The sequence below is a fragment of the Desmodus rotundus genome, chromosome 10 (assembly GCF_022682495.2).
Source record: "Desmodus rotundus isolate HL8 chromosome 10, HLdesRot8A.1, whole genome shotgun sequence".
NCBI lineage: Eukaryota > Metazoa > Chordata > Mammalia > Chiroptera > Phyllostomidae > Desmodus > Desmodus rotundus.
In genome coordinates this window covers 8,200,137-8,226,908 of record NC_071396.1, presented here as the reverse complement: position 1 = coordinate 8,226,908, position 26,772 = coordinate 8,200,137, and the positions used below count along the sequence as shown (strand labels likewise).

At 42.3% G+C, this 26,772-nt stretch overlaps 1 protein-coding gene across 1 annotated transcript in view; it reads right to left on the bottom strand.

The window, feature by feature from the left end:
- Positions 1 to 26,235, bottom strand: part of LYPLAL1 (lysophospholipase like 1) — a 133,778-nt gene extending 107,543 nt beyond the window's left edge. The window contains exon 1 of the mRNA XM_045184434.3: positions 26,232 to 26,235. The gene's annotated coding sequence lies outside the window, so the exon portion shown is untranslated. The remainder of the gene's footprint in view (positions 1 to 26,231) is intronic.
- Positions 26,236 to 26,772: the final 537 nt, after the last annotated feature.

Genomic DNA, 26,772 nt, shown 5'->3' with positions numbered 1-26,772 from the left:
GTCAAGAAAACAAAATAATTTGGGGTAGCACATAATTGAGAGAGGAAAATGGAAGCTACAATTTCCTTCCTTCTTTTTTATCTTGACAATCATTTGTTTCAGAAGAATTGCTGCTCTGACATTTCTTGCCTGACCCCCACCCACCCTTCCCCAACTCACCCATCTCCCCATTCTTACAAAGACTGGGTTTGGTGACTTTCCTCTCTGCCCTGTCAACGCCTATGCTTAATACTCTGGGTGCTTAACTGTCTCAATTGTGCTTGTGTTTATATCTCCTCAGCAGTTGAGCTTACTCTTTGTAACGTATAACAAATATACCTTAATAATTAATTATTCAATTAAAAACTTAGCCTTTGTTCTGCTTACCAGAAAGCTTAATATAATTCCTGGGGGTGCAGAGACTGTTTGTCTAGTTTACCATGTAGCCCTGTACCTGGTCTGACCCTGCACGTAATAGAGACTTGAAACAAGTCTGGTGGATAGAAGAACGAAGGAAGGAAGGAAGGAACAAACAAACAAACAACGGTGAGATTTTGGGGGATGTATTTCTCTCTAGTCCCAGCATCTAATGGTCTTCCTGGTCAGGAGCCAAGAAGCTAGTGCTTTCAAAGACCAGGCAGGTGACATAAATGTACGAAGCTGCCCTTGTCTGCAGGCCAGATTTCCCTCTGGGCCTGGGCTCCATCCCCTTTCATAGCCTCTTACTAAATATTGAATATTTACTAGTAAATACTAAAAATTAAATATCTTGGTGATTCCTATTTGTATTCTTTGCTCAAACTGTTCTTTCTCTGTGCAATACTCTTTCTCCTTAACCTTCATTATTCCTCTTGATCACTTTTGGTGTTTGCCTGTTCTACATGTTATTGCTGAAATCTACGAGAAATGCTGCCATCCCTATCAAAGCTTTCTTCTTTCAAAGAAAGTAGCGTGACGTGAGATTTTAGAGCGTGGACCGGAGAGCCAGCTGTCTACTTCCAGCATCCGTTAGCTATGGAGGATTTGGGGAAGTAACTCAGTCTTTCTGCCCTTCAGTTTACCCTTCTGAAATGGGGGTAATGAAAGTTTCTGTCTCATAACATCATTATTAGAATTAGATGAGTACATTTTTATAAAGCATATAGAACAGTGCCTGGCATGGATGAAGAGTAATAGAAATATTTGCTAAATACGTTTTTATAAAATAAAATGAACTAGCAGTGAGCTCGTCTTCTGTTTTCTTTTATGCGTGACTTCTGTGTTTTCTTTTGGACCCTTTGGCATGTGTCGGTCACCTGACTCCCAAAGTGCAATGGGACAAAAACAATTCAGCAGGGCAGGAGTAAAAAGAAGGCAAATGGGTGAATTCAGAGGAAACTGTGAAGGTGTCAGGAAGAATGATTCTGATTGGTCTTTCTCTTTAGCATTTTTTATTACCTGGTGGTACATGCAGGAGTGGGCAAAAGGAGGTGTACAGTTGTTCATATGGAAAAAGACATGCAGGTTATAATTATTACAACAGCTTTTTTAACTCAAAAGAATGTCACAGTGCAACTCTAAGCCTTCTTTTGTCCACCCCTGAATTTATTTCATTCTTTGCTATCAAACTCACCCCATAGAATGCGAGCTCCATGAAGACAAGCAGTTTGCTTTGTTGCCTGGCATATCCTCACTGCTCTCTTGGGTGCTTGTCAAGTATTTCTTGAGTGAATAATGAGGGAAAAAGGCAGCCATTGTATCCTGAGCTGCGTGTTCATGGATTTGGGGGAGCTTGAAGTTTGAGGTTATCTCCTTGGACCAATGTCTGGACTGGAGCTCCTTTTCTCTGTTCTTATAATATAATTAGTATTTTTAACAGCACCACTCAAATATAATAAAAACCCAATAAACCAAAGAGGCTGGAAGGGCACAATTTTACAGGGTTTGACATTTGTGCACACCTATGAAATTATCACTGCACACACAATAGCGAATAGAATATGTCCGTTACCCCCAAATGCTCCTGACCCTCCTCTTCAATGAACTGAAAGGGTCAATGCAGATTGCTGGGTGTAATCAGGAATAGCTTAGGTCCTGAGAGCGCAGAGACTAAATGCTACAAATACTCATGCGTTCTTCAGTTTTAACTGGGAAGAAGTATTTCTCCCAGGCTTTTTACTTAACACATGCTGCGAGGCAAGTTTTTAGAGACTGACCTTCTCTTATCCGTGTACCCCAACCCCTGAATCGGCCAATTGGCCACACGTGCCTTGGCAGCAGAAACAGGCGTCACACAGAAGGCCTGGTGGCTTAACCTACTTCATCGTCTCCCTGCCTAACAGAGGGGTCCTTTTAGGTCATGGGCCACTTTTCCTCCCGTTGGTTTATTGACAGTTTGTGTGTTCATGCTCATTAAGTAACTTCTAGCAACCTCGGCTAAATAAATTGGTAAAAGGCTGAACTCAGAGTCAGCATTGCTTCATAATACACACATGCAGAGCTCATAATATATGTGACAGTTGACTCACTTAAATCACCCAATTAATTTTTTTGTAGTCTTGTATAAATATAATAAAGTAGCTAGAGAAATGAAAGATGTTTTCAAGTTGAATTTGACTCCACTGAACTCATAGAATCAGAGTGAACTTATGTTTCATTTTAGGTGCTTTTACAGAAAGTTGTTTTGAAGGCAAAAATATTTTTAAAACATTGAAGTTGTTTCTGCCCCCATTTTTCTTAATTGCTTTCTTGAAAAGCCTACTGATTTTATAATCTATTAATGTGCAGAGGAAAAACTGCCCTTTTGTTGGTGTAGAAAGTTTACTCTACCAATAACGTAGGTATATGCATATAACTCAACCTCATCTTAAATATATTTGGTTTCAAATCACATTTTACTGGCATTTTAGTTATTTCTTGGCTTTTCCCACTCGCAGAATATTTCAGTGCCTTAAGTGGAGTGAAATAGAGCTGGGAGAACGTGTGACAAGAAGTTCATTTAGATAAGTACTCATTGTTGGTATTCGTCTCTCTCCTTGTTGCTGGAGACACTGACCTTGCCAGACCAAGTCAGACCCTCCCAGGAGAGAGAAGTAACAGGGGTCCCACGAATGGCAGCCAGGTGGGCAAATCAAACGAAGCTCTTCTCTGTTAAGAGGGATTTGTTTTTTGAGAGGAGTAAAATGAGAATACAGAGTTAACGGAGAGGTGTTAATTCCAGCTATCACATACCAGTGGAATTATTCCGGCAAAAATGCTAGTGTTTTCCATGTGACCTAAAGAGCCACGAGAATTAGACACACACAACAAAAACCTGTACGAAGAGAGGGAGAAGTTTCACAAGAATGACCCAGAGATACCCATTTTGGGATGAACACCAAGACTTCCTCATTCCGACAGTTTCTCTTGTTATTCCCTCAGAGATGGCGGATACAGTTTGTTGGACTTGTCTGTAGGATAAGTGTATCTCTCCTAAATATGTAGGAAGTGAAGCCGAAAGGGGTAGGGAGTGGATACGCAAAAGTGCTGCAAGAGTCTTCCTTTTATTTTTCTCCCTTATAAAGTGGCCTCTGAAGGGAGTGTAACCACTTAGACATGATTTCACTCAGGTTTACACTGTGTTTACACGAACAAACACAATAACAGATTGGTTGTTCTTTGGCAAGTGTCAGCAGCCAAATTAACCATTGTAACAGGAGGGATAGAAACAAGCATTGTCGATAAAATTATATGAAAATTACTGAAGGAAGAAAAGAGACACGCAGTTGTCCGCCTGGTGTGTGTCCCGGATCGATGACGGTATTGACCCTAACGTGTGATGTGATATATTCAGAACTCAGTTCTCTGCAGTAGCAAACGAGGGCCCTGCATCTCCAAGTTCCACATTCTTTTCCTCACACGCCACTGATAACCCACTGACTGAGTCACGAACGTGTGCCTCCTTCTCTCAGTTTAAAAATTTTTTCTCATTCAAAAACCTATTTATTTAAAATTACCATTTATCAGTGAATGCTAAATGAAAGTTATGTGTTCTTAGCTGATCATGGCATTGAAGTGAGAACTGTATTTTGTTCTCATTTGGCCTCCTCTTGCTGATTTCTTGCTGTAGGTAGTGAAAGGGACAGCTTAGTGGCTCAGAAGGGAGGCATGAATGTGGACACAATCAGGATCGAATAAGAAAATCGCACTCATCTCTGCATGTCTCTCTGTCAGAGGGGTTAGGTGCTCTAGAAGACGACGTGTCTGAAAGTATGAAATCAGAGGTAAAGTACTCGTCCAAGCCATTTCTCTTACTTAACGTCTAATCTAAACCACTGCTAAGCACAAACAGAATGTATTTTTGCATGGATGTTATTCTATGATCACTCTTTAACCATAAACACAGGAAAGCACTGGATATAATGCTACGTAATCTAATGAAGAAGATACATAGCCAAACACATAGAAAGGGAATCTCAATCTAAATGTGGAAAAATAAAAGAAGCACAAAAAGACCAAATTATTCCCCAAAGGGAAGAATACCAGAAAGTGATGATATTGTTACCAATACCATTGAAATTACTTGCTCTTAAAAATCAGGCTTGATGATAAAGCGATACTTAAAGATCAGATTCTTAATGAATCGTAATGAACAATATTTGAAAAGGTACAAATGATAACTCAGAAAAACATCATGTAATGAGAGACAGAATACAGCAGAGCCTGCAATGAGCTTTGTTTAGCTAATTATAAAACCTGCGACAGTTTTACAGAGGATAAATAAAACAGTTTGAGTGATGTTGCCATATTTGGGCAATGGTAAGACCATCATGAAGATCGCTGCACATTATTCTTTCTGTTTCACGTACCATATTTTGCTCATTATCCATGTACTTACTTTTTACACCATGCTCCTTAGTAATAAAACTGCCTTAAAATGCAATTTGGACTTTTTTCTAATTGAGCTGTACTTTCTCCCACACACACTTTGTCCTGTATGAATGAAAATGGACTATGCCATAAATTACTCTTAGTTCTGCAGATAAATAGAATCGAATGTTGTCTGTTGTATGTGTGTAATGCTTTGCTGAAGAACATGGGATTTGAGATCAGAAGCCTGGAGCCCTAGCTCCACCACTTACCACCTCTGTGTTTCTAAGAGAGAAAAAATCTGCGAACCATTGTTTCTGACCTGTAAATCAGGACACCTACGTCACGGGCTAGTAATGGAAATCTGTCAGACAGCACACATGAAAGTTGCCTCTGAACTGTCGGGCACTCTGACCTACTCTCGCTGTCACCTAGATATTTGATAGACTTAATTGGCTTTCACCCGCATATTTACTGAGTAAAGACACAGCGTTTATCTTCACCAGTTCTAAAAGCCAAAGGCACATGGGAATCCCGTGACTGGAACTGCTCCCCTGACTTCATTCTGTGATTCCCAAGATGATTTGAGGGGAAAAGCCAGAAATGGATTCATAAACTGCCCGGGAGACATACTATAAACACAAAACAAAACCAGGCTTATGTCAGAGCAGGTGATTGAAAGGTTAGAAGACTTTAGGCTGGAAAAAGGCTGCGATCCCAGATGGTCTCCATCTAAGGAGCGCTGTGCGCAGGGTGATAAGTGACGTGGGGAAGCCTGTGGCCAGCATGTGCGAGTCATCTCTGCAAACCGAGGACACGCAGGTGGCAGCTTCTGGATGGAACGCTACACCTGTCTTCTCAGTAATACTTGCAGCTCGGCTCCGTCTTTCATCGGCGCTTCTGGAGGAGCTCTGCAGGCACACCACGGCAGCTTTTAGAGGCAACGTTAAACCCGTTTTGGAGAGAGAAATCTTAGAGTCTTGTGATAAAGTAAATGGGTGAGGGTCTCCAAGTGGATTGGCATAGAACAAAGACATCCTGGGGGCCCTCTTCAAGGGAATGTGGGATATGGCTTGTTTTTTATTTTTATTAAAACCAGTCCCTGTTTAAATCTGACTTAGAAATGAAACATTTAAAAGCACTTACTCTGTGTGGGACAGTGTGCAAGGCATGAGGATGATGCAGAAAGGAGCATAGACTAGTTCTGCATAAAAGGAGTTTGTACTTCAGGGGTGGAAAGCCATCCATTCACAGCTTGCAAAAATAGAAGCATCGGTGTGAGTGAATGTTCAGTGAGCAGAGGGGAGGAGTTAATTGCGGTGGAGTAGCTGTGGAAGGCTTCAGGGGAGAAATGGCCATAGCGTAGCTCACTGGATTTTCGTAGAAGCACAAGGAACGCAGACAGAAGGAATAGCTTAAGGAAACATGTGTGTATGTGAAAGTTTATGACAAATGTGTAAGTTAGCAAATGGTCTGGGATCAGCGGGTAGTCCGGAGCGACTAGATTAGAGATCCTTTGCGTGTGGCTGCGTGGATGAGCGTGAAGACTAAGAGAGCAGAGTGATTGTGGGAGGTTGGAAGGTTAGCCTAGGGGACGGGTTATGAAGACCTTGGAACTAAAAAAGTTCATTTGTTTTCTAGCCTATAGAAAATGGGGCAGGGGTGGGGGCCAGGTGGTGAATGTGAGCACGGTAATTCTGGTGGAAATGTGGTCAGTGGATTAAGGAGAGGGGGACAGAGAGAGCAGTGGAATGACGGTTATAATGAGCCACCTGAACGATGAGGCCTGAAAGAAGACGAAGTCGGACATTTTGGACAAAGGCTCTCTCGTACCTCTGGTGAAACCCGGAGGGTCACAGGAGGAGAAAGTTGACCATGATGCTGAGACCTTCAGCTGGTGCCTGATGGGTGAGGATGCGGTTAAATAAGGAAAGACACAAACTTGGACAAGTGAGTACAAGATGAGAGGGCAGATACTAACCTAGCTTTCGATGTTTGAAGCTGGATGTGCACCTTTAAAAAGAAGGATGAAGTCAGTATGAAGGCAGAAATGGATCTTAGGAAAGACTCAGGTCTTCTCCTAAGGTTTGTAGGTCCTCGGGTAAGAGTGACAGTGGAGGACCACATACCATATGTTCAGTAATTCAAAGTTATAAATCGAGCCACAGACTGTTAAATAAAATACAGTCTAACCTCCTATTGTGACAATATTCCCCACCTTGAAGGCCAGGTTGGAGTTAGAATTCTGTGCTAACATGTGCCGGCAGTAGCTTAGGGAGGGTCTCCCACGTCTGTTTCTTCTCACCCGGCCCTGTCCGTGCAGGTGTGCTTCTGGGTGCCCCCAGCCTGCAGACTCCGGCCCTGTGCATACCCCCGCTGCCTGCAGGCCCCTTTCTCACAAACAGCCACTCCTTGGCCACCTCTGGGACCTGGGGTCCACTGTGCACAGCAGGAGTGTGGTCACAAAGTCAAGAAGAAGACACTCGGGTCCTGGAAACAGACTCAGCAAGATTCAGATAAGGAATTCTGAGGTCCTGGGTGCCCCGAGTGTGGTTTGGATGGAAAGGTGCAGGCTCCAGGTGAGCACACCACTCTGTAGGGGGTAGAGCAGATGTCTCAAGTCTCCTCTTACCCTGGCCTACAGGCGCTGATGAGGAGAGAGTGAATGAAATAGCGTGTGGAGAAAGAACGGAGGTGCAGAATGGCGCCCACACTTTAGAGGAAAGTAACATGGAGCCTGGAGACAGAACGAGAGCGGAGACAAAGGCAGAATGCGCAGCGCACACTTCTAAGAATTCTGTCAGAAGAACGGGGCAGCTGGAAGAAGAGCTTATGGGGGTGAAGAATAGAAGACAGTTCTTAACTGTGTTTAAAATTAAAAACGCTTTTAGTAGAGGTCAGCTGCTCTTGAAGTGTCCTGTTCCAATTGTAAAAGGTCCCCAAAACAAGTTCAAGGTCTGAAAACAGAGTGACACTTAGAACAAGGCGTGTAACTGATGCAGTCTAGATTGATAAACACAAATAAGGGTAAAAATATACAGGAGGCCGGATATATATAATTTTTTGTGAAAAGAGTCTATATTGACGACCGTTTATGCCAACTTTCATGAATAAAGTTTGGATATAGAAGAGAGCTGCTATGCAGGATGGAGTTTATGGCATTTCTGTCGGTACCCTACCGTTGATCTTTCCAGTGTTGTTTTGCCTAATTTTATATATGAATCAGGAGTGTCGGTGCTTCTGGGGAGGGGACCTAGGGCAAGTGTACCCGCTGAGCCTCGCGCCGGGCTACGAGGACAGCAGAGTGTAAAGCACACCTTTGCATGGGGCGTCTGTAGCCTCCCTCAGTGTATTGGACAGACAGAGTCAGATGTGTAATAACAAAAGACGCCAGAGAAGCGTCTGTAGGAAATTGTATTCTGGGGACAAAGAAAACAGGTCGGTATAGCTGGGCCATGAGTCCAAAGATCCCAGGATTTTAGTTTAGTGTTCCCCCCTCTACGGTTTGAAAACTGGGAACAGATATTCTACTCACAGCTTTAATTTCTTCATTTATCTATGTTGGACTGTGGGGGTGCCCTCCCTCAAAGCTCTGGAATCGATGGCTCCTGCAGTTTCTTTCTTGGAAAGGTAAAATAATTAAAATGATGAAATCAGCGCTGGAGTCAAGAAAGGGGCGGGCCCTGGGACTCCGCTGCCCACTTACACTTCCCGTCCCATTTCTGACTGTCTCAAAAGGCTCCTAAGTGTCTCTGGGTTGCAGAGTTGGAAAATCTTGGAACTAGATAATCTCCCAAGATCCATTCCAAGCATAAAACCCTGTGACTCCACTGAGTCAGGTACAGCTTTGCAGATGAGGTCGGGCTGGAGTGGGCCTTTGAAGCTAGGCCGTATATTTGGATTAGTGGGTAGGAAGAGGGAAGATATTTCAAACAGGAAGAGGAGCATAATAAAAGGAATAGTGAAAGGGATAATACTGGTTTCCTTGGCAGAGGATGTGTGGAATAATAAAGAGACTTTCCTAACGAAACTGCAGGGATTGTGAGGTAGAGCAGTGGGAAATAAAATTTAAGTACTTGCTTTCCAAAGGAGGGAAATGTTATTCCTGGAGACTTTGTCTAACTTAAAACTCAAATAATTCAAAACAAATTTTCCTGACGAAGGAATGCATTTTTGGAACGTATACATTGATCACTATTTTAGTGTATATTTGTGTTGAAGTAACTTTTTACGTTTTTTTCCCCCTTACTTTGCTGAGGGCCCCTTCCCAAGTTCATGGTGGTGGTGGTTTGGTCTCTGTAGTGCTGTGTCCCATCTCATTTCTGTTCCACAGTTACTGATTTTGGGCTTGTTTTGAACACTGACTTTAAGCAGCACCATTTAATGAATTTGGACAACATCGTGAAAAGGTTAAAAAATGAGACTTGAAATGATAATCACAGTGCTTGCTCAGATCTTAAAACCAAAAGTCACTTTCAGAATTCCCGATGCAAGGGATCAAGAGAGCGTCTCATGCCCCTGACAAAGGGGGGCCTGTGTTTCTCCCCACTGTGTCGTAGGTGTGGCAGCCCCATAAACAGTGTGCAATTAAGTCTGTGTTCAAATTATGCAGTTCTGCAGAAGTTAAATAAAGTGGGTGTCTCATCAGTGGAGAGAGTTGGCACAAACATTTCTTTAACCCCACCGTTTCAAGCTCTTCATCGTTTAGAATTTCAGACACGTGTCAGTACTGGGAAACCTCCCTGAAACCAGGGGATGCGTGCTATTTCTCTTGTAACTCCTGGGGGGTCTCAGCACTGTGCCCTCAAGAAATAGACTCACGTGCACACTGGCTAGATGACACTGTTCTGTGTAGGTCACGCCGGGAGGAGGTAAGATTGGGGAGGGAAACTCAGGAGCTCAGGGCCTGGCTGCATGCTGGGTATAAAGGGAACGCTTGGTCACTGCTTATTGGTCGCTGGGGTAGGCGGTGGGCGTCACTGAACACACCGTCCTACCCATTGCTGTCTCCTACAAAGCTACCAAGGGGTCATTAGACTCCCAGTGACTTGTGACTGAGCGGGAGTCGAGGAACATGTGTGTCTTGGACCGGGAGCAGAGCGAGGCTCGTGCTCGGTTACGCTGGAGTGGCATGGGGGGGAATAACACGCGGAGGCCGGGCTGAGCCTAGCCAAGGAGAAAGGTGAAGCAGAGTGTGGTGTGAGGCATGCAGCTGGAAGCGAGGCGCAGACCGAAGCCCTAGCGAAAGAGCTCTGTGGGGTCCATGCCAGAAGCCCAGGTGAAGAGTGGAAAACTCCAATCAATCACAGGGATGATTCAGAACATCCAGATGTGGGTTGTCATCAGGGCTGTCCCCAGGGGCTATGTGGGCTACTCCCCTGAAATACTTTCATTCGTGGAAAGTGCACTGAAATAGAGGTTTAAGTGGAAATAAGCCGCAGAAGACCTCTGCGTGTTCAGCCTCTAAGGACCCGGCACAGAGGCGAGGAGTAGTAACCGTTCTTTGCTCGAGTAGGCCTGACGGCAGATTCTGGGCTTCCACTTGCACGTGCTTAGTGATAGAGTTCTATATTCGAAATGATTGGGTGGTTAATTTTTAAAAATAAATTTTTTTTTACTTCCTAGACAATTAAATTGTGTTCTATCTAGTACTTAACGACAACGGAAATATAGGAAAGCAGCAGTATGTGAATGATAGAATAATTCAACACAGGCCTAAACAAAGGAGCTTAAAAATAAGTTCTAAGATCAAACTTAGGGCAAAACAAAAGTGCCATCAGAAATGAGGCCACAATATTTTTGCGTGTGTGTGTGTTGTTTTTTTCTAGAGGATCTCTGTGACAAATTTAACTTCTTCCTAAGGCCAAAAGCTATGACTTACAAAACCCTTATAGTGCATAATAGAATGTTTTGTTTGGCCTAAATGTAATTTTGAATGCAGTAGAAATGGGAAAGACCTTTGATCTTTTGGTTTGGCCACAAGAACACTAGTAATCATAATTTATTGCCAGGTCAGACCTTAGGTTCCCAAGCCAAACGATCGAGCCAATAGTTCAATTGGGAATATAGAGTTAGGTTTTTAGATTGGGCTCAGAGACACTTGAAGTGATCTTTGAGTGAAACAGATATAGAAAGCAGAAGATGATGTTAAGGACATTGACACTGGGGACTCTTCGGGCCAGGGATGCATAAGAGCTCCGTTTGGAAGTCCAGGGGACACGGGCATGTCACCTTCAGAAAGGAGGGGCTAGGGAGCATTTGATATTCTTGACTTCAAGTAGTGGATAACCCTTCTGTTATTATTCTTTCTTATTGTCCCTTGAGATCAAAAAAAAACTTAACTTGTTTTTCTCTCTTGAGAAAAATAACCAAAAAAAGTGAACAGAAATGTGATTTGTTGCATTTTTATAAATCCTCTGAACAATGATCAAGGAGAACGAGGGGATGGTGATGGGGCATGTTCCCAGAAGAGTCACCATTGAATTAGGAAAAGGCAGTTGAGCACATTAGGATGTATCATTCATACTAATTACATACTAAAACATTAGTATGTTTTCTAGATCCTCCTTGCTGCCCAAGGCCAATTTAACTCTTCAGATATATGAGGCGTTTCAAGACACAGCAGTATAGAAATATATCACTTCAATAAAACACTATTTTGCATTGAATTAGAGTTGGGGGGAAGGGGTAATCACTAGCTTTGGTCTTGTAAGTTTAAGCATAGGAATGGCAGCTAGTACTTTTTCTTTAATATTAAAAATTGAGATAAAATTCATCCTTTATATATTTCAGTGGTTTTTAGCATATTCACAAGGTTGTGTACCCATCACCACCATCTAATTCCAGAACATTTTTATTCCACCTCCCCCCCACCCCGAAAAAAAACAAAACTGTGTACCTATTAGTAGTCATACTTCATTATCTTCTCCCCTCTGCCCCTGGCAACTGCTAACCTGCTTTCTGTCTCTGTGGATTTACCTGCTCTGCACATTTCATGTAAATGAACATATATTATGTGGCCTTCTGTGTATGATTTCTTTCCCTTAACCATGTTTTCAAATTCACGTTGTAGATGTATGAGTGCTTTAGTTCTTTCTTACGGATTTTATTCCCTTGTACGGGCATACCATCTTTGGTTTGTCCATTCGTCAGTTGGTGGACATTTGGGTGGTTTCCACTTTTGGGCATTGTGGGTAACGCTGCTGTGAAAATTTGCGTACAGGTTTCTGTTGGGCATACGTTTTTATTTCTCCTGGGCATATACCTGGGAGTGGAATTGCTGGGGCCCATGGTAACTCTGTACTTAACTTTTTAAGGACCTGCCAAATGGTTTTCCAAACAGCTGTAGCATTTATATTTCCACTAGGGAGGTAAGAATGTTGAAATCTCTCCACATCCTTCTCAACATATGCTATTGTATGTCTCTGACTATAGCCTTCCTTGGAGCGACATCTCATTGTGGTTTTCAGCATGTCTTTCTGAATGACCAATGACGGTGAGCATCTTTTGAAGTGCTTATTGCCATTTGTGTATCTTCTTCGGAGAAATGTCTATTCAAATCCTTTGGCCATTTTTGAATTAGGTTAATTGTCTTTCTATTGTTGCGTTGTAGGATTTCTTTATATATTTGCATGCGAGGCTCTTATGAGAGGTATGATTTGAAATATGTTGTCCCATTCTGTGGGTACAGCTATACATTTTGATGAGTAATCAGGATGGGAGATCTTTGTGGCCTGTTGGAGTAGAGTCTTAGTAATCAGTTCTGACTTTGGATATGTTCATTCTTAGCCTGTTCTTCCACTTTGTATCAGATGGACATACCTTTTGTGCTAGTTCCTCTGGCCACTGGAGATGAGATTTGTGAAATCCTAATTATGTATATCCTGTTGTTAACCTTGTCCTGGTCACAAGTCTAAAGAAGCTTTGGGAGCCACCAAATTTAAATAAGAATGGTGGCATTAATCAATAGAAGTGAAGCTTCACACGGAGCAGCCAAGGGGAAGGGAGGGCCTGGGAAAGGGAGGAAGGAGCAGCTAGAAAGACAAACACATTTCCCTCACGATTTTATTTTGGATTGGTTTTGATGGTTCTTTGACAATAAATGTGATTCACCACTTTGTATGCAAGATACCACACTTACAATACACGGTAGTGTGGTTATGCTAGATCTGTGTTGTTTTAGAGAGAGAGAGAGCTGGAAGATGTAATAATTTATTTAGGTTGTTGGGAAAAATCTATTTTTCCTATAGATTCAGGGAGAGCCGTCTCTGCATTGTTTTCTCATTTCAAATTAATACGGGGGAGCGTGTATCTCCAAAGTACAGAAAACCGTTCCATCTGAAATCAAACCTGTGAAGAGTAGTTGTTGGTTCTGGAAGACAACTCTGTCTAAAGTATCATAGCTGGAAACAAAAGAATGAAAATGCAAAAATTGACATTGGTGGATTATCTCTAAAGGTTGTGTCCTATAAAAGTGACTCTGACACTGTTGCACTCCAGTTTAATCTGTGTCCCTCTTTGTCAAACGAATCACCCCCTCAGTCTACGGAATAAGACAGTCAAGCTGGTAGATAGCTTTGTACAAATAATACAGCGTCTGCCTGACCGAATACTAGGGTTTTTTTGTAACCAAGTAATTCTTAAGAGATAGTTGTGTCCATAATAGGTACTCAAGAAAAATAAGGACTGTTGCTAGTAGGTAAACATTCTACTTCGAGGAACTGGTACTCTTGAAGGAGAGAAGCTGCCAATGATCAGAACTTCCTTACTTAAGGATAATGACGAGACTATAAAGAAAGAAATCAGGGTGAAAAATGAAGGTTTCACAGTCTTGGCTCAGCCCAAGAGGGATCAAGAAGGTCACCCTGAACTCCCTTTGTCTGATAACGTCCCATAGAAAAGTATTGTACACTTATCCAAAATGAACTAATAATTAGCCAATTTTTTTTTCAGCAGTGAACTTCAGGACTTGGTGAAGTTCATAGGGAAGGGTGGCTTTCATCCTACGGCTGGGTCCAGTGGCCCAGCTTAGTATGGGAAAGTGTTTTCTTTCAGATTGTTGGACATCCAGCTTGAGAGCCCCCGAGAGGGGAGCTTTGTCATATCTGTGTCCCCTCCTGGGCCTAGCATTCTTTTGGCTCTCTCTAAATCTGTGAATAATGTCTGCCTGTACAGCTGAGAGAAATTTGTCACCTTCTCAATTGTAATATGTCATCGCTTTCATGCCCTACCTACAGCACGTGCTAGCTAGCCATGGGGGGCTTGAATGCAAGTGCACTTGAACTTGTCAAAGTGTCTATGAGAACAGACGTGGGCTTTGGAGGCAGCCCCTTTCTCTCCCCGCAAAAGAAGGAGACAAGAGTCCCTCAGTTATTTATTGCACTTGGATTTTCAGTTATTTCCAAGGCACAATAATGCCTTCTCTTGGTGTTTTTTTTCCCCCTTTGAGCATTACAGTACTTCATTATTGCCACAGGGGGAACTGTTGGCTTAATTTTGCTTTGGAGACGCTGCTGCTGAAATTATTAAACTAATGATTTATACCCCCCTGTGATACAGCAATCTCTTGTGCTCAAAATGGTTACTATGTTTTGTTTACTGTTTATAACTACCAGCGGTTGTGCCACGGGAAACCCCGGCCAGCTTGTAGGGTTTATTTATCCCTCTGGATCTTTAGAAACCACTGATTAATACAGAAAAAATTTGAAAGGCTGATATTTTTAAAAATCCCATAAGCTATGAATTAAACCACTGTGCTCTGCTCTATAGGAGAAAAAGTTCACAGAGAATGAACAATGGATATGAAAACCTACCGCCTCTCGTGTTTGCTTCTGGTTTTATCAAAATGGAAAGTATGAGTGCTTTTCAGGAACACAGCGCTGTGACTCCGTCAGTTTTGGGCTATGAGATCACCAGCATTTCCCCTTGGGTGCTGCACAGTTTACCATATTAAGGAACCAATTTGCTTGGAGAAATGTTGCACATGTTTAAAGCCTGTTAAGTTTGATGGCTGGCAGAACTCTTGCGTTCAGCCCTGAGGCTGGGCCCTGGTGAAAGAAGCCTTTACAACCAGCTTTCAGGGTATTTTTGGTTCTAAAGTGCTTTTTTTTTTTTTTTTTTGTAACCAGAGGGCAGATGAACCATGGAGCAGGAGAAGATAGGATTTGTGAGTGTTGATTTTTTAAAAATGGCAAAAGGTTCTTATACCATGTTTAAGGCTTGACCCTGCTGCCTGCCCAAGAGAAATGCAGAAAACATGGCTGTTGTTTCCGGCAGCTTCGGCCCAATTCCACGCCTTTGGTCTTAGGCCTCACACTCCATCAGGCCGCTGGGCTTTGTCTCCACTGCAAGATGGTACCCCCGCCCCCGTGGACAGCTCCACATCTCTGCTGCTCCCCTGACGGGCCAGTGCTGATTGCTTGCAGGCCTCTCCTCTGTGGTTCCTTCCTTGCGTGGACCTCAGGCATTTCACACACCACGCCAGGCCAAGGAAGAAGACGGGCCATCACTTGTAGAACAGGCCTGGGTACAGTGACAAACGGCAGTTCACAGTCAGGGGTCTGTAAATGGGGTGCATGTGGGCTGTCCCATCAAAAGGCAGGGCTCGAGCAAATTGTTTGTAAGTAGGGAAGTGAGCACAAGGCCCTGAGTATGGAACAAAAACTAGTTACAATGTGAACGTCTGTGGAAGCTTCGGCGTCAGATATTCCCTTGATACCAAAGTTTCTAAAGCAAAAGAAAGGCACAGCCAGACGTTTAAGATGAAGAGAGAGATCGGTCGCTGAGACCCCAAGCCAGGGAGTCGTGAGATCTGTTTCATTCCTCCTCAAAACCCATTATTTTTCTTTATGAAGATGCAAACTTTGATCATAAAAATATTTTCAATATCATAGCGTGTGAATATGGAAAACATATTATCCAAGTAGCAATTTTAATTGGAAATACCTGATTTCATAGGTGTTTTCATTTAGAATGTATTTTCGGTTAAGTCTTGGAATTTCTTCCCTTCCTGTATTAGAGAAGTAAAATGAGAGAAATAGAAATTCTCTAAAGTTTTTTGATGAGATTCATGTTTGATTTTTATTGTAATGCAATGTCTTGCTGGTCACTTTTTAAACTCAAACTGTGATTGAATTACAAGTTATTTTTAAATCTTAGAAACCCTAAACACCAGTACACTATGTAATTTGAAATTTTATACAAGCACAGAACAGATTGAATATAAATGTTTAGTAAGCACGACAGGCAAATATGTGTAATGTGTAGGATTTTCTAGCATGAAAAATTCTGGGCTTTACTCATACATACGGAGATTAGATTTCTCAGAGTTAATCAACAGAATACATTTTCAAGTTTCCCCAGTGAAAATAACTTGAAAATCAAATGCTTTCTCAGGGATACCAGCAGTCAACAATCAAGTATGTCAGCTGAGAACAACCATTGTTACTTTCTAAACATTATTTATGATGCTGTGTTTTCAGTCTACAGCATTGTGATATCTCCTTGTGACATTCACTTATAACATCACCCTAGACATAGTAATCATGTTAGCTTTTGAGTGTCTCCTGTCCCCTCACAGCTCCTTTGGCTTCCCCAAAGCCACAGGAGTTGGAGAGTCGAATGCTTAATCTGAAGGTGGCAGACACACCGTAACGTGTAACTTCAGCTTCAGAACCCATAGAACATTTTTACTCCAGAAGGGCAGAATCAAGAGGACTTCTCTCACTTGGTTACCTTCGGGGGTGAAAAAGAAGTAGGAGATTGAAGCTGTGGGTTTACTCTGATTTTTTAAAATTTATTAATTGAAATATACATACAAAACCCCCACAACTTTAAGAGTATCATTTGATGAGTTTTGACCAATATGGTTGTATAAACGCCACTACCACCATCACGATATAAAACCTTTCTGTCTTCCTCAAATTGTCCTCGTGTCCTTTGATTTAATCTTCAAACCACTACTTCCCAGTACACACTACACTCATCTCCTTCTGCTACTTGTTTTTGCAAATAAGCTTTCTGCCGCTTTCTTTCTCCCCTCCCTCTAGGAGTCCCATACCTAGTATATCCATCTGACTGATGAGGTCTCATAGTCCCTTAGACTTCCTTGACTCTGCTGCATTCTTTCTTCTTTCTTCTCTCCTCTGACTGGATAGCTGAAAATGATCTGTTTTTAGTTCACTGACTCTTTCTTCTGCTCAATCAAGTCTGTTAGTGAACCCCTCTAGTGAATCTTTCAACTCACTGTATTATCACTTCAACTTTTGCTTGGTTCTTTGAACTATTTTTAATCTTTGATAATATTCTAATTTTGTTTGTGCATTGTACTGCTGAGCTCCTTGGGCATCTTTATGACAGATATTTTAAATTCTCCGTCCTGGCATTCCTATGCCTGTGTTTCTTTAGGTTCGGTTTCTGGAGGTGTATTAGTTATTGTTGTGTTTCTTTCTGTGCCTTATTACTCTGTGCCAGGATCTACACATCTGCAAAAAGATCCTCCTTTCCTGTGTCTTTCTCAGCACAGGGGAAAGCTTCTCCTATTAGCCAGCCTAGAGAGTCTGGATATGTTTCAAACCTGCTTTGTGGAGATGTTCTCTCCGGACTTGTGTGCGTACATTTCCCATTATAGAGGCTTTACCAGTGCTGTTTTCTGGGGTTCCTAACCCCCGGTTCCCTCTGATATCTGTAGCACGCAGAGTACTCCAGTACTCTGGAGTTGCTATGAGCTTCCCACCCTTTGTTCTCCTGAGCCCCCAGGTAGCTAGCTGGGTCTCGCTAGCACTCTGAGTTGAGAAAATTAGATACTACTCCCTCAGGCAACACCCCTACGGGTCAAGGAGCTAAACTGTCTTAGCCTCTGTATCTGCAAGTCAGTGAGATTGTGAGCTCAGTTTAGATTCCCCTACACACACTGCTACCTGGAAACGACATTGTCTATTCTGATTTAATACAAGCCTTGTAATATTCGTAGTTGGGCTCCAGCTGTCTCACCCTAAGGAGGGCAGATAGGCCCCCTCTCTCCTGGGCACTGAAATAGTGATGTTACCATCTTTCTACTTCCCCTTCAACTCCCACCCACAGAATTGCCTGTAGTTGTTAGGGCCCCACTCCGACCAAAGCATAGAATTGTAAAAATGTTTGATTTAAATGTTTGCTTAGATTATCTGGTTCCCCAACTCTGGTGGGATATTAAAACAAGGGGTAGAAAGTTTTGAAACTTTAAAAATTTTTCAAAGAAATTCAGCCTTATAGAAATATAATGCAATATTTATAGCATATTTTAGTTTACCGTGATTCTTCATTTTTCCTTATTGGAAGAAACAAAAAAGTATTGAAATCTATTTTAAAGGCAGTTTACATACTTCTGGTGTTTAATGCAGTCTCTTCAAGGTAGCGCAAAGACTTTTGGTTAATACTGAATCCTTAAAGAATTCTTTTTCCTCCATCTCTTCTTCAGAGAGGTCTTGGTGGTGGATTATGTTCTAGTTTTCACTGTCCTGTGATGGTATTTGTCTTATTTGATGAAATAAGCTAAGCTGAATTTGGGGTGTTGTGAGCTGTCATTTACTGTGAGTTGTTGGTGATCCCTTTGGGGTATTTGAAAATTTGCTGCTGTTCCTGGTTCCTGCCTGCAGTGGCTTCATAAAGCCTCATCGAAAACATTCAGAATGATGTTCGAACAAATATCTGGGCCCCTCACGGCCCAGTGGGTTTGACCCATGGAGTGGACCACCACAGTGGCTATGCAAGCTTTTGGATAAATTTCTTCCTCAGAGTCAGGTACAGAAGACACTTCAAATGTGGAGTGAAGCACCGATCTTGCACGGGATGTCCCATTACGGCAGTTTCCCCTTCTCTGCAGCTGCACTTGCGGCAGTTTCGCGTACCCATGGTTAGCGACACTCTGAGAACGTTACATGGAAAGCTCCAGAAATAACCAATTCCTGAGGTTTCCATCGCGCTGCATTCTGAGTAGCGTGATGAAATGTCTCACTGTCCTGCCCCGCCCCGCCCAGGATGTGAATCATCCCTTTGTCCAGCGTCCCTCGACTGTGCATGCCACCCACCCATTAGTCACTTAGCGGTCACCTCAGCCACCAAATTGACTCCTGCAGTGTCCCTGGGCTCGTGTCCAAGCCGCCCTTATCTTACTTAGTAATGCCACGTTCACTTAACCTGTTTACAGCGTATTGTTACAATTGCTTTATTTTATTATTAGCTACTGTTAATGTCTTAATGTGCCTAATTTTTAAATTAAACTGTGTGTATAAGAAACTATATATAATATATAGAAAATGTGCAATGTATATATATAGTAGAATACACACACACACACATATATACACACACATGTATATATATGTACATATATATAGCACATTTTCTGGTACCTCTTGTGTGTCTTGGAATGTAGCCCCTGCAAATAAGGTCAAAGGGGGGAGTGTGCTGTGTAGACAATTCCTCTGGGGGGTTACCAAGAATAAGAAATTCCTGACAGAAAGGACTTATGAGGGAAGTATACTTCATGAGAAAGTCACAGTGCTTAGGCCATCCCCAAAGAGCTATAATTTCCTGTAACTTGCATCCTCAGAGGTAAAATGAAAAGGATCTATGTCGGCAGGAAAACGAGATAATTTATGCCAGCAACAAAAATTCCTTTATCTTAACTTTCGTGGTAGCTCAGCACACAAATATCCCGTCTAGATAACAGCTGAACTTAGCTCTAATTCACTTCATTTTGTATTTTTAAGTGTTTTAGACTAAGTTATTTTAATATTTGAGGTGAAAACAGTGATTGTAAAGACGAAATTATCTGCACACTCAATTTCTTAACTTCATGCGACTAATATAGTTCTTGTTGGCATTTCAGCAAAGCAAGTTTAACCTAAAAACAAACAAACAGGCAATAGTTCTTGTTTACACACTTTAAAAAGATCATTGTTATTCAGATGGAAAAGGATGGTGAAAATTCTCTGGGACACATTTTCCTACTTCCGTTCAGTTTTGTGAAACTTAAGAGAGCAGCATAGAGTAGCATTTTGCATCATTCAATTGTGTTACTCCTTTATAGTATATTTTGTCCCTGCCTTTTATTTGTTTATAAAATCCACAATATTGCAGGAATAGTGATGACTGTACCTTGGGCTTTCCACTAAAATATCAGAGGCATGGTCTCATAGCGGCCCGGGTCCCCTTAGAGTGTGTAAATAACTGCAAATATGGCTCTTAAAACTTTTAACTGAATAATGTCATAAAAGTAGACTTGGCAACAGAGACTTATGTTAGAAAACTTGGTCTTGAACACTAAAAACACCTTATCCAATAAGGCTTTCAGGATAATTCCTTTTATATTTTTCTTTTCCTAAAAGAGTTCCTGTGCTTTAGATTACAGGGCCATTATGGTCCCCCAGGCAAATCTCTGATCCATCAACGTCTGCCCTTGGGAACCCGGGACACACAAATCAGCCTTCATGTCATCATTATGGCTTTAGTCCTTGACTTCTCAGTTGAGGTCCCCCCACCCCTGTTTTTTTATGTGCACAGTTTTTCTGTTTTGTTTTTGTTTTCGTTTTTGGTTAGTGCAAGGGAGATCTTTGCTCTTTTCGATGTAATTTTGTATTTGTGCTTTATGGCTAATTTTTAGAACTCAGAAGAGCAAGCCATCCCTAAGGAACTCTTCAAATGAAGTTAACGATTTAGTTTTATCACAGAGCACCCATCTGTTCGCTACACACAAATCCACTCGGGACTCAGATAAACGTAGGGAAGATCAGCAGAATAGCTCTCCTGATGGTTATGAAAGGAGGAAACACGGAGGTAAAGGTTCACCAGTGAGCCGGCACTCAGCTGGGGAAGAGAAGGCCCCGAGAGATGCAAGTGTGGGACTGTAGCATCTTCATTTCCTCTGAGCTGTAGGTAGTATCTCAGGTGGTGGTTTGGTGTTCTGCATCCTCCAGTGAAAGGGATGGGCAGAAGTTCTCTAGGTGGACTTCTCTTTCAATGTTTAGCTCCAGAAAACAGCCCAGACAATTAAGCCCATAGTAACTGTGCCTCTCAGATGGGAGATAAAGAACACCGAGTTGGGTAGAACATAAAAGTGCTATGTATCAGATTGGCTACCATGCCAGACTGGGAGATGAAGAAGAGAAAGAGGTGTTGAATATTCTCTAATCAAGAGAGTGGGTTGCACTGGACGTATTAAGGGATTGGAATAACACTTTCTTTTATCCTTTTCCTAAGGGGCTGTGCATCATTTCTCTCACTGTGGGAATGAGGCTTACACTAGGCCAGGGGTGTCAAACTCATTTTCACCGGGGGCCACATCAGCCTCGCGGTTGCCTTCAAAGGACCGAATGTAATTTAGGACTCTGTAAATGTAACTGCTCCTTAACTGGTAAGGGATTGAAAACACATTCGGCCCTTTGAACGCAACTGCAAGGCTGATGTGGCCCCGGTGAAAATGAGTTTGACACCCCTGCACGAGGCCATGTAGCAGTGACAAACTGTGGCTCTCAGTGGCTTACTTACCACAAAAGGGTTTAGTTCTCACTCATGAAAAGTCTGCTGCGTATTGGGTTGCTGTTCTTCATCTGACCACTTCACCATCCAGAGAGGGTGTGGCCTCCAAGAAAGAAGGGAGAGCTGGAGCATCTGTGGGTGGTCCTGGAGAGGCATCTGTCACTTTGTCCCAGCCACTGGCCACATCTCAGTCGCTACATGGTCCCAGTTAACTGCAAGGGAGGCTGGCAAATGTCTGGGCTGCACTTGGTCTGCTGCATGGACTCTTTGGGGAGGACTCATCTGTCTGCCACAGCCACAGACTCGAATGAGATGATAGGATAATGTGTGTTGCTTATATGGACACACAGGCAGCGGATTCAGTCCAGGTTGGTTTATTCATATTTGTTCCCCACCCATTAATGTTGCATGAGATAATAACAATGACATACTGAGGAGTTGCTACCTTCCAGATGCCATTCCAAGCCCTATTCCTGCATTGCCTTATTTAATCCTCACTAATGCCCTCGAGGCCAGGATTGCTACTGTTACCTCTGTTGCACAGGTAAGGAAACTGTGGCCAGACTCGGTAAATGACTTGCCCACGGTCACATGCTAAGTAAGTGGGAAGGTCATTTTTGAACCCAGGACATCGGTCTCTGCAGTTAGATGTTTTGCTTTTTGTGTTGTAAAAGGGTGAAAGCACTATAGAGCCATCAGAAAGCAAGTGAAAGCTTGCATTTCTTCCAGTAACAGCATCCCATGGAAAGAGCAGCGAGTCAGCAGACAGGATTGTGTGGGTGGCAACTGGACAGGAATGAAGGATGTGAAAGATGTTCACGCCTTTATCTATCATCTTTCCAAACAGGAGTATGGATTCAATGAGACACTGAAAGTAAAGTTTTTATTAGAATCAACCATTTCCTTAGATGATTTACCTCTGTGCCTTGCTCCTTAAATGACTACTAATGAAACGAAAGAAGGGAAAATTCAGCACTAGAACTTGTATCTTGGCACTGTCAAAGTTATTCCTGACTGGAACACACTGAAAAATAAAATGAAAAATCTCTCTCCTTTGCCTTCTGAATTCTACTTCTTCCAGACTTATCATTTTCTTTTTTTCTTTCTTTTGAACTCATTTCTGCAAACACCCTCTGTTTCCCAGCTGCTTGCCAAATTTTAATTTATTTTAATTGTCCAGTCTTGGTAATATATAATTTCTATTTAAATTAAATATTTAATGCTTTTCTTAAAACCGGTAACTTTCACATAATGAGTTTCTATAATCATACTTCTCTGTTCAAAGGGAATAAAAACATAATTTACTATTATCTGTTAAGAATGAAAACTTTCTTTTTTTAATTCTTTTTTTGCATCATCACATTACGTTGACATAAACACTTTCTAAGACAGTATATTTTCTCCTAACACACCATAAGAAAGCCTGTTAAGTGGGATAATAGTAAATACAGCTTTCCTATGAAAATAGAAATTTCTGCTTTTGCTCTGGACCATTTAAGACTATGCTGTGATTTGAGGCATGTTTCACATACGTTTCTTTGTCCAATCTATAGTGTTTACATTTAGTATCTCACTACATCATGTTTCAGTGTAAACAATTGAGATTTGTTTCCCTCCGTTGGAAATTTCTAAATAACAGTTCTGCATATTACAACTTTAAAGATGTGTCAGGGCAGCTGCAAGTAACTTTTAAAAAGAAATGCTGTACAGCGAGCTATCGTATTTCATCTACACTCTGGCAAATGGTGCTCGCTTTTTGGCCCCAATTCAGCCTTTGTTTTGCAAACCAACTTCCTGCGGCATGAGAATATACATTTTCCTGGGCCAAATATTCCAAAGTGGACACCAGTTTGGGACTCTGAGCATTTTCCAGAAATCCAGCTTTGGGACATGTGAGCATCGAAAATGCCAGATTTCTTCTACTCATGGCAAATGTGAAGGCTTTGGAGGCTGGGAAGTCTCCGTTGTGGCACATAATGCCTGAAGCAAGCTGTCCTTTTGAAACAGTTCCTCCCTGGCCATGGTCAGCGTGCCTGCCCCTTTTCCGGCGGGCTCCATGTGGTCTGCTCAGCACCTCCAGAATGGTCAGTTACTTCCAGCTCTGGGACGAAAGCTGGATAATCCAAAGGGGGTGGAGATGCTAGTAGACATGGGCAGTGTGGGTGTTTGATAACATGGAAGGTTGCTTTTTTAGGTTTTCATTCTTGTTCTCTTTTTCGTATAATTTCCTTTCTCTACTCCTTCCTCCGTGGGGGCCAGCGAAGTAGTTGCCCATCCATTCTGCCATCCTACTCAACTAAGGGCTTTAAAATAGAATTGTGCCGTGGAATAGGGAGTAACCATAGGTTCTGGGGGACAATTTCAGACAGAATTCTGAGAGAGTCAATTGAGGGAATAACATTCAAATGAGGCCTGGACAACAAAAAGGAAGAACAGTTATGTACAGTTATGGGGAGGTGGCCGGGTGGGGAAGCATTCTTGGTAGTGGGAGCAGCTCATGCAAAGCCTTAAAGGAGGAATTAGGTTGGTGTGTTTATGGAACGAAGAAGGCCATAACAGAGCAGATACTATTATTCAGCTCACCGCTTCCTCCTTCCAACACTGGAGGCTGAGAGGTAGATACCAGCTTTCTCACCATCTCTTGTTGCCAGGGTTGGTCATTAACCTATGTTGAAGTAATGACACTTATGAAGAAGTCTCTTTGTAGGTAATGAAACAAGCAGAAATTCTGGGAAAGTTTTTACTTCTCTAATAAAAAGACACATGCAGCTTCTCTCCTTCCCCCTTCTTCCTGCCTAAAATACAGATGTGAAAAAATAGCAGGCCAGCAGTCACCCTGGAACCATGAGGAAATAAGCGTGGAACTAAAATCAAACTCGCGAAGGATGGTAGAATAGAAACTTAAGTAGCCTGGGTCCTCGCTCATCTTGCCTTTTGGACTGATTCTGAGGTCAACCTTTTCTGGGCCTTTTGGTAAGTAAATTATTGCCGTCCACATGGTTTAAGCCATTGCGTGTCAGATAGTCTATGGCTTGCTGCTAAAAGCATCCCTAACTCTTTCTGACAGCAGGGCGAATGTAGAATAGTGATGGAGCCTGAGGCCAGAGAAACAGGAAGGACCCAGATCGCGTGGGACTGTGTAGATCACGCTAAGGGGCTCGGATTTTGTTTTGTAGGGAAACATCTCAAGCAGAGAAGTCTTGTTATCAGAATGACTTTTTTTTTTAAAAAAATGACTCTCACTGATATATATGAAGAATAGGCTGTGGGGAGAGAAAAGAAGAAGAAAGAAGGCAAGTTAGGGAGCTGTCCCAGTTGTCGAGGATGCAGATGTGAGTAGAGGTGATGACGAGGATGGTGGCAGTGGAGACTGGGGAGGACCTGTGTTTGGTATATGTTGTGCAGGCAGAGCTGAGTGGGTTTTCTCTGGCCCTGCACGTGGGAAAGGAGGTACAGAGAGTGATCAAGGGTGATTTCCAGATTGTTTGCCTGAGAAATTTGGGGTATGCCATGGTGCCATTGACTGAGATGGAAGAAACGGAGAGGAGCAGGGGGGTACTGTGGGGGGCAGCCAGGCGAACTGAGTTATGTTCGGTACATCAACTTTGACATACTTCGTATCATCAGAGTGGGGATGGAGTTTCCGGGGACAGGTTATGGGTAGATATACAAATTTGAAATTTTGAGGTTTCTGGCTTTGATCTCTGAGTGAGTATTTGCATGAGTAATAAGAGAAATGCAGGAGACAATTTATGTTTCAGTGAGAAGAAACACAGTAGGTTTGGGGATATATTGACTTTGCTCTGAAGACGTTCGGGAGGAGACGTCTGGCAGGAAGTTAGAAAGGTACAGGGCTCACAGGAGTGACGCGCATGTTTACTGATACCTTAGTCCATGGGAAGGGGCCACGTGTACAGTGGGAAGGAAGGGAAGGCACATCAGGCCTATGTCAGTCTCCAGGCTTTTTCAGAGGCAGGTAAGGGGCAGGGGCTGATCATCTCGCCTCTTTCAGATCTTTGTTCTAATGCCATCTTCTCAGTGAGATTCATCGTGCAACCCTAGTGCCACTCCACCCCTCCCAGGACTTTCCTCTGTCCCTCTGCTTTATTTCCCCCCGTACTACCAGGACGCATTTAATCTATTCTATATTTCCATTTATTTTTTGCTTGTAGGTCAGTCCCACTATAAGTGACTTCCATGAAAGAAGAACTTTACTTTTTCCTGCTTTGTTTACTGCTGTAAACCCAGTGCACATAACAGTGTTAGGCACGTAAAAAGTGCTCGGTGCATATTTATCGTGTGAATTAAGAGCCTGGGAAATCCCAAAGGAGGAAGAGGCATTCAGATTAGGCAAAGGTCAAAGCAGAAACTGAGAAGAGGCGACCAGGATAGGTGCAGCATCAAGAGAAAGTAATGCCACGGAGGACTGGGTCCTGAGGAAGAATCTCAACTGGATAAAGGGAGTAACTAATTTCAATTTGAATGGGAAAACCCGCCCCCAGGCCTCAGGCATTCAGACCTCATATGCGTGTAGGGATTTCTGTGGAAACCTCGCTCTCACAATGAGGCAGGAAGTCAGGGAAAAGCTTCTAGAGCATCTGTTCTCATGAGATTTTCAGACTTGAATCACAAACCAAAGGAAGTTTGGATAGTTCGGATAAAGTTCAGATACTGATCTGAACTTTGGGGGTGGTTGTTGAAGCCAAACTGAATACAATATACTACAGTTCATCTCCCAGAGACTTCAAATTCACTCGAGAACATTGGCCGTGATGGTATTTACAGCAAACATTTCGTTACCGACCTTTCGTATCTGCTCTACATCATCAAGTTGAAATGGAGAAAAAACATAGGTTTTCTGCTATCATTATATTTGTTAGAGGTGAAATCAAATCATCATGTTAATCTGAGTTTGCCCTGTGTTTGATAAACCAACATGTTTGTGTGCATCTTAGTTTTCTAGTAATATTTCAGTGAAGTTAACAAGTAAAATCAGAGGCACTGAAGCGGCAGTACAAATACCTTTAGATTTCTTGCAGGTATAGATCAAGGAGCATTTTTATTACAATACAGAACAATGGCTCACAAGTGATTTTATTTAAACTATATTTGTTTTTGACCTCCATCAGAAAACAAGGCCAAGAATATGGGGCAGAAACTGTGTGCTGGGTAGTATATCAGTTTAATGCAGAAGAACAGAATAATTCCCCTCTGTTTATATAATATAATGTTTTGCTGAACTTGGTCTATATTTTAAAGCAATCAGCATATAATGCATACTGTGGGAAGCAACCCAATGGGAAGTGGGCTTAATACGTGGTTGAAGTCAGAATTGGGTAAATTTAACTGCATTTTGGGTTTGGCTAACACCTTAAACCCGTTTTCAAATATCTAGATTTAGCAGAGTTTGAAAGACATACTATACTGCACAGTCCAATTCTTTCCTCC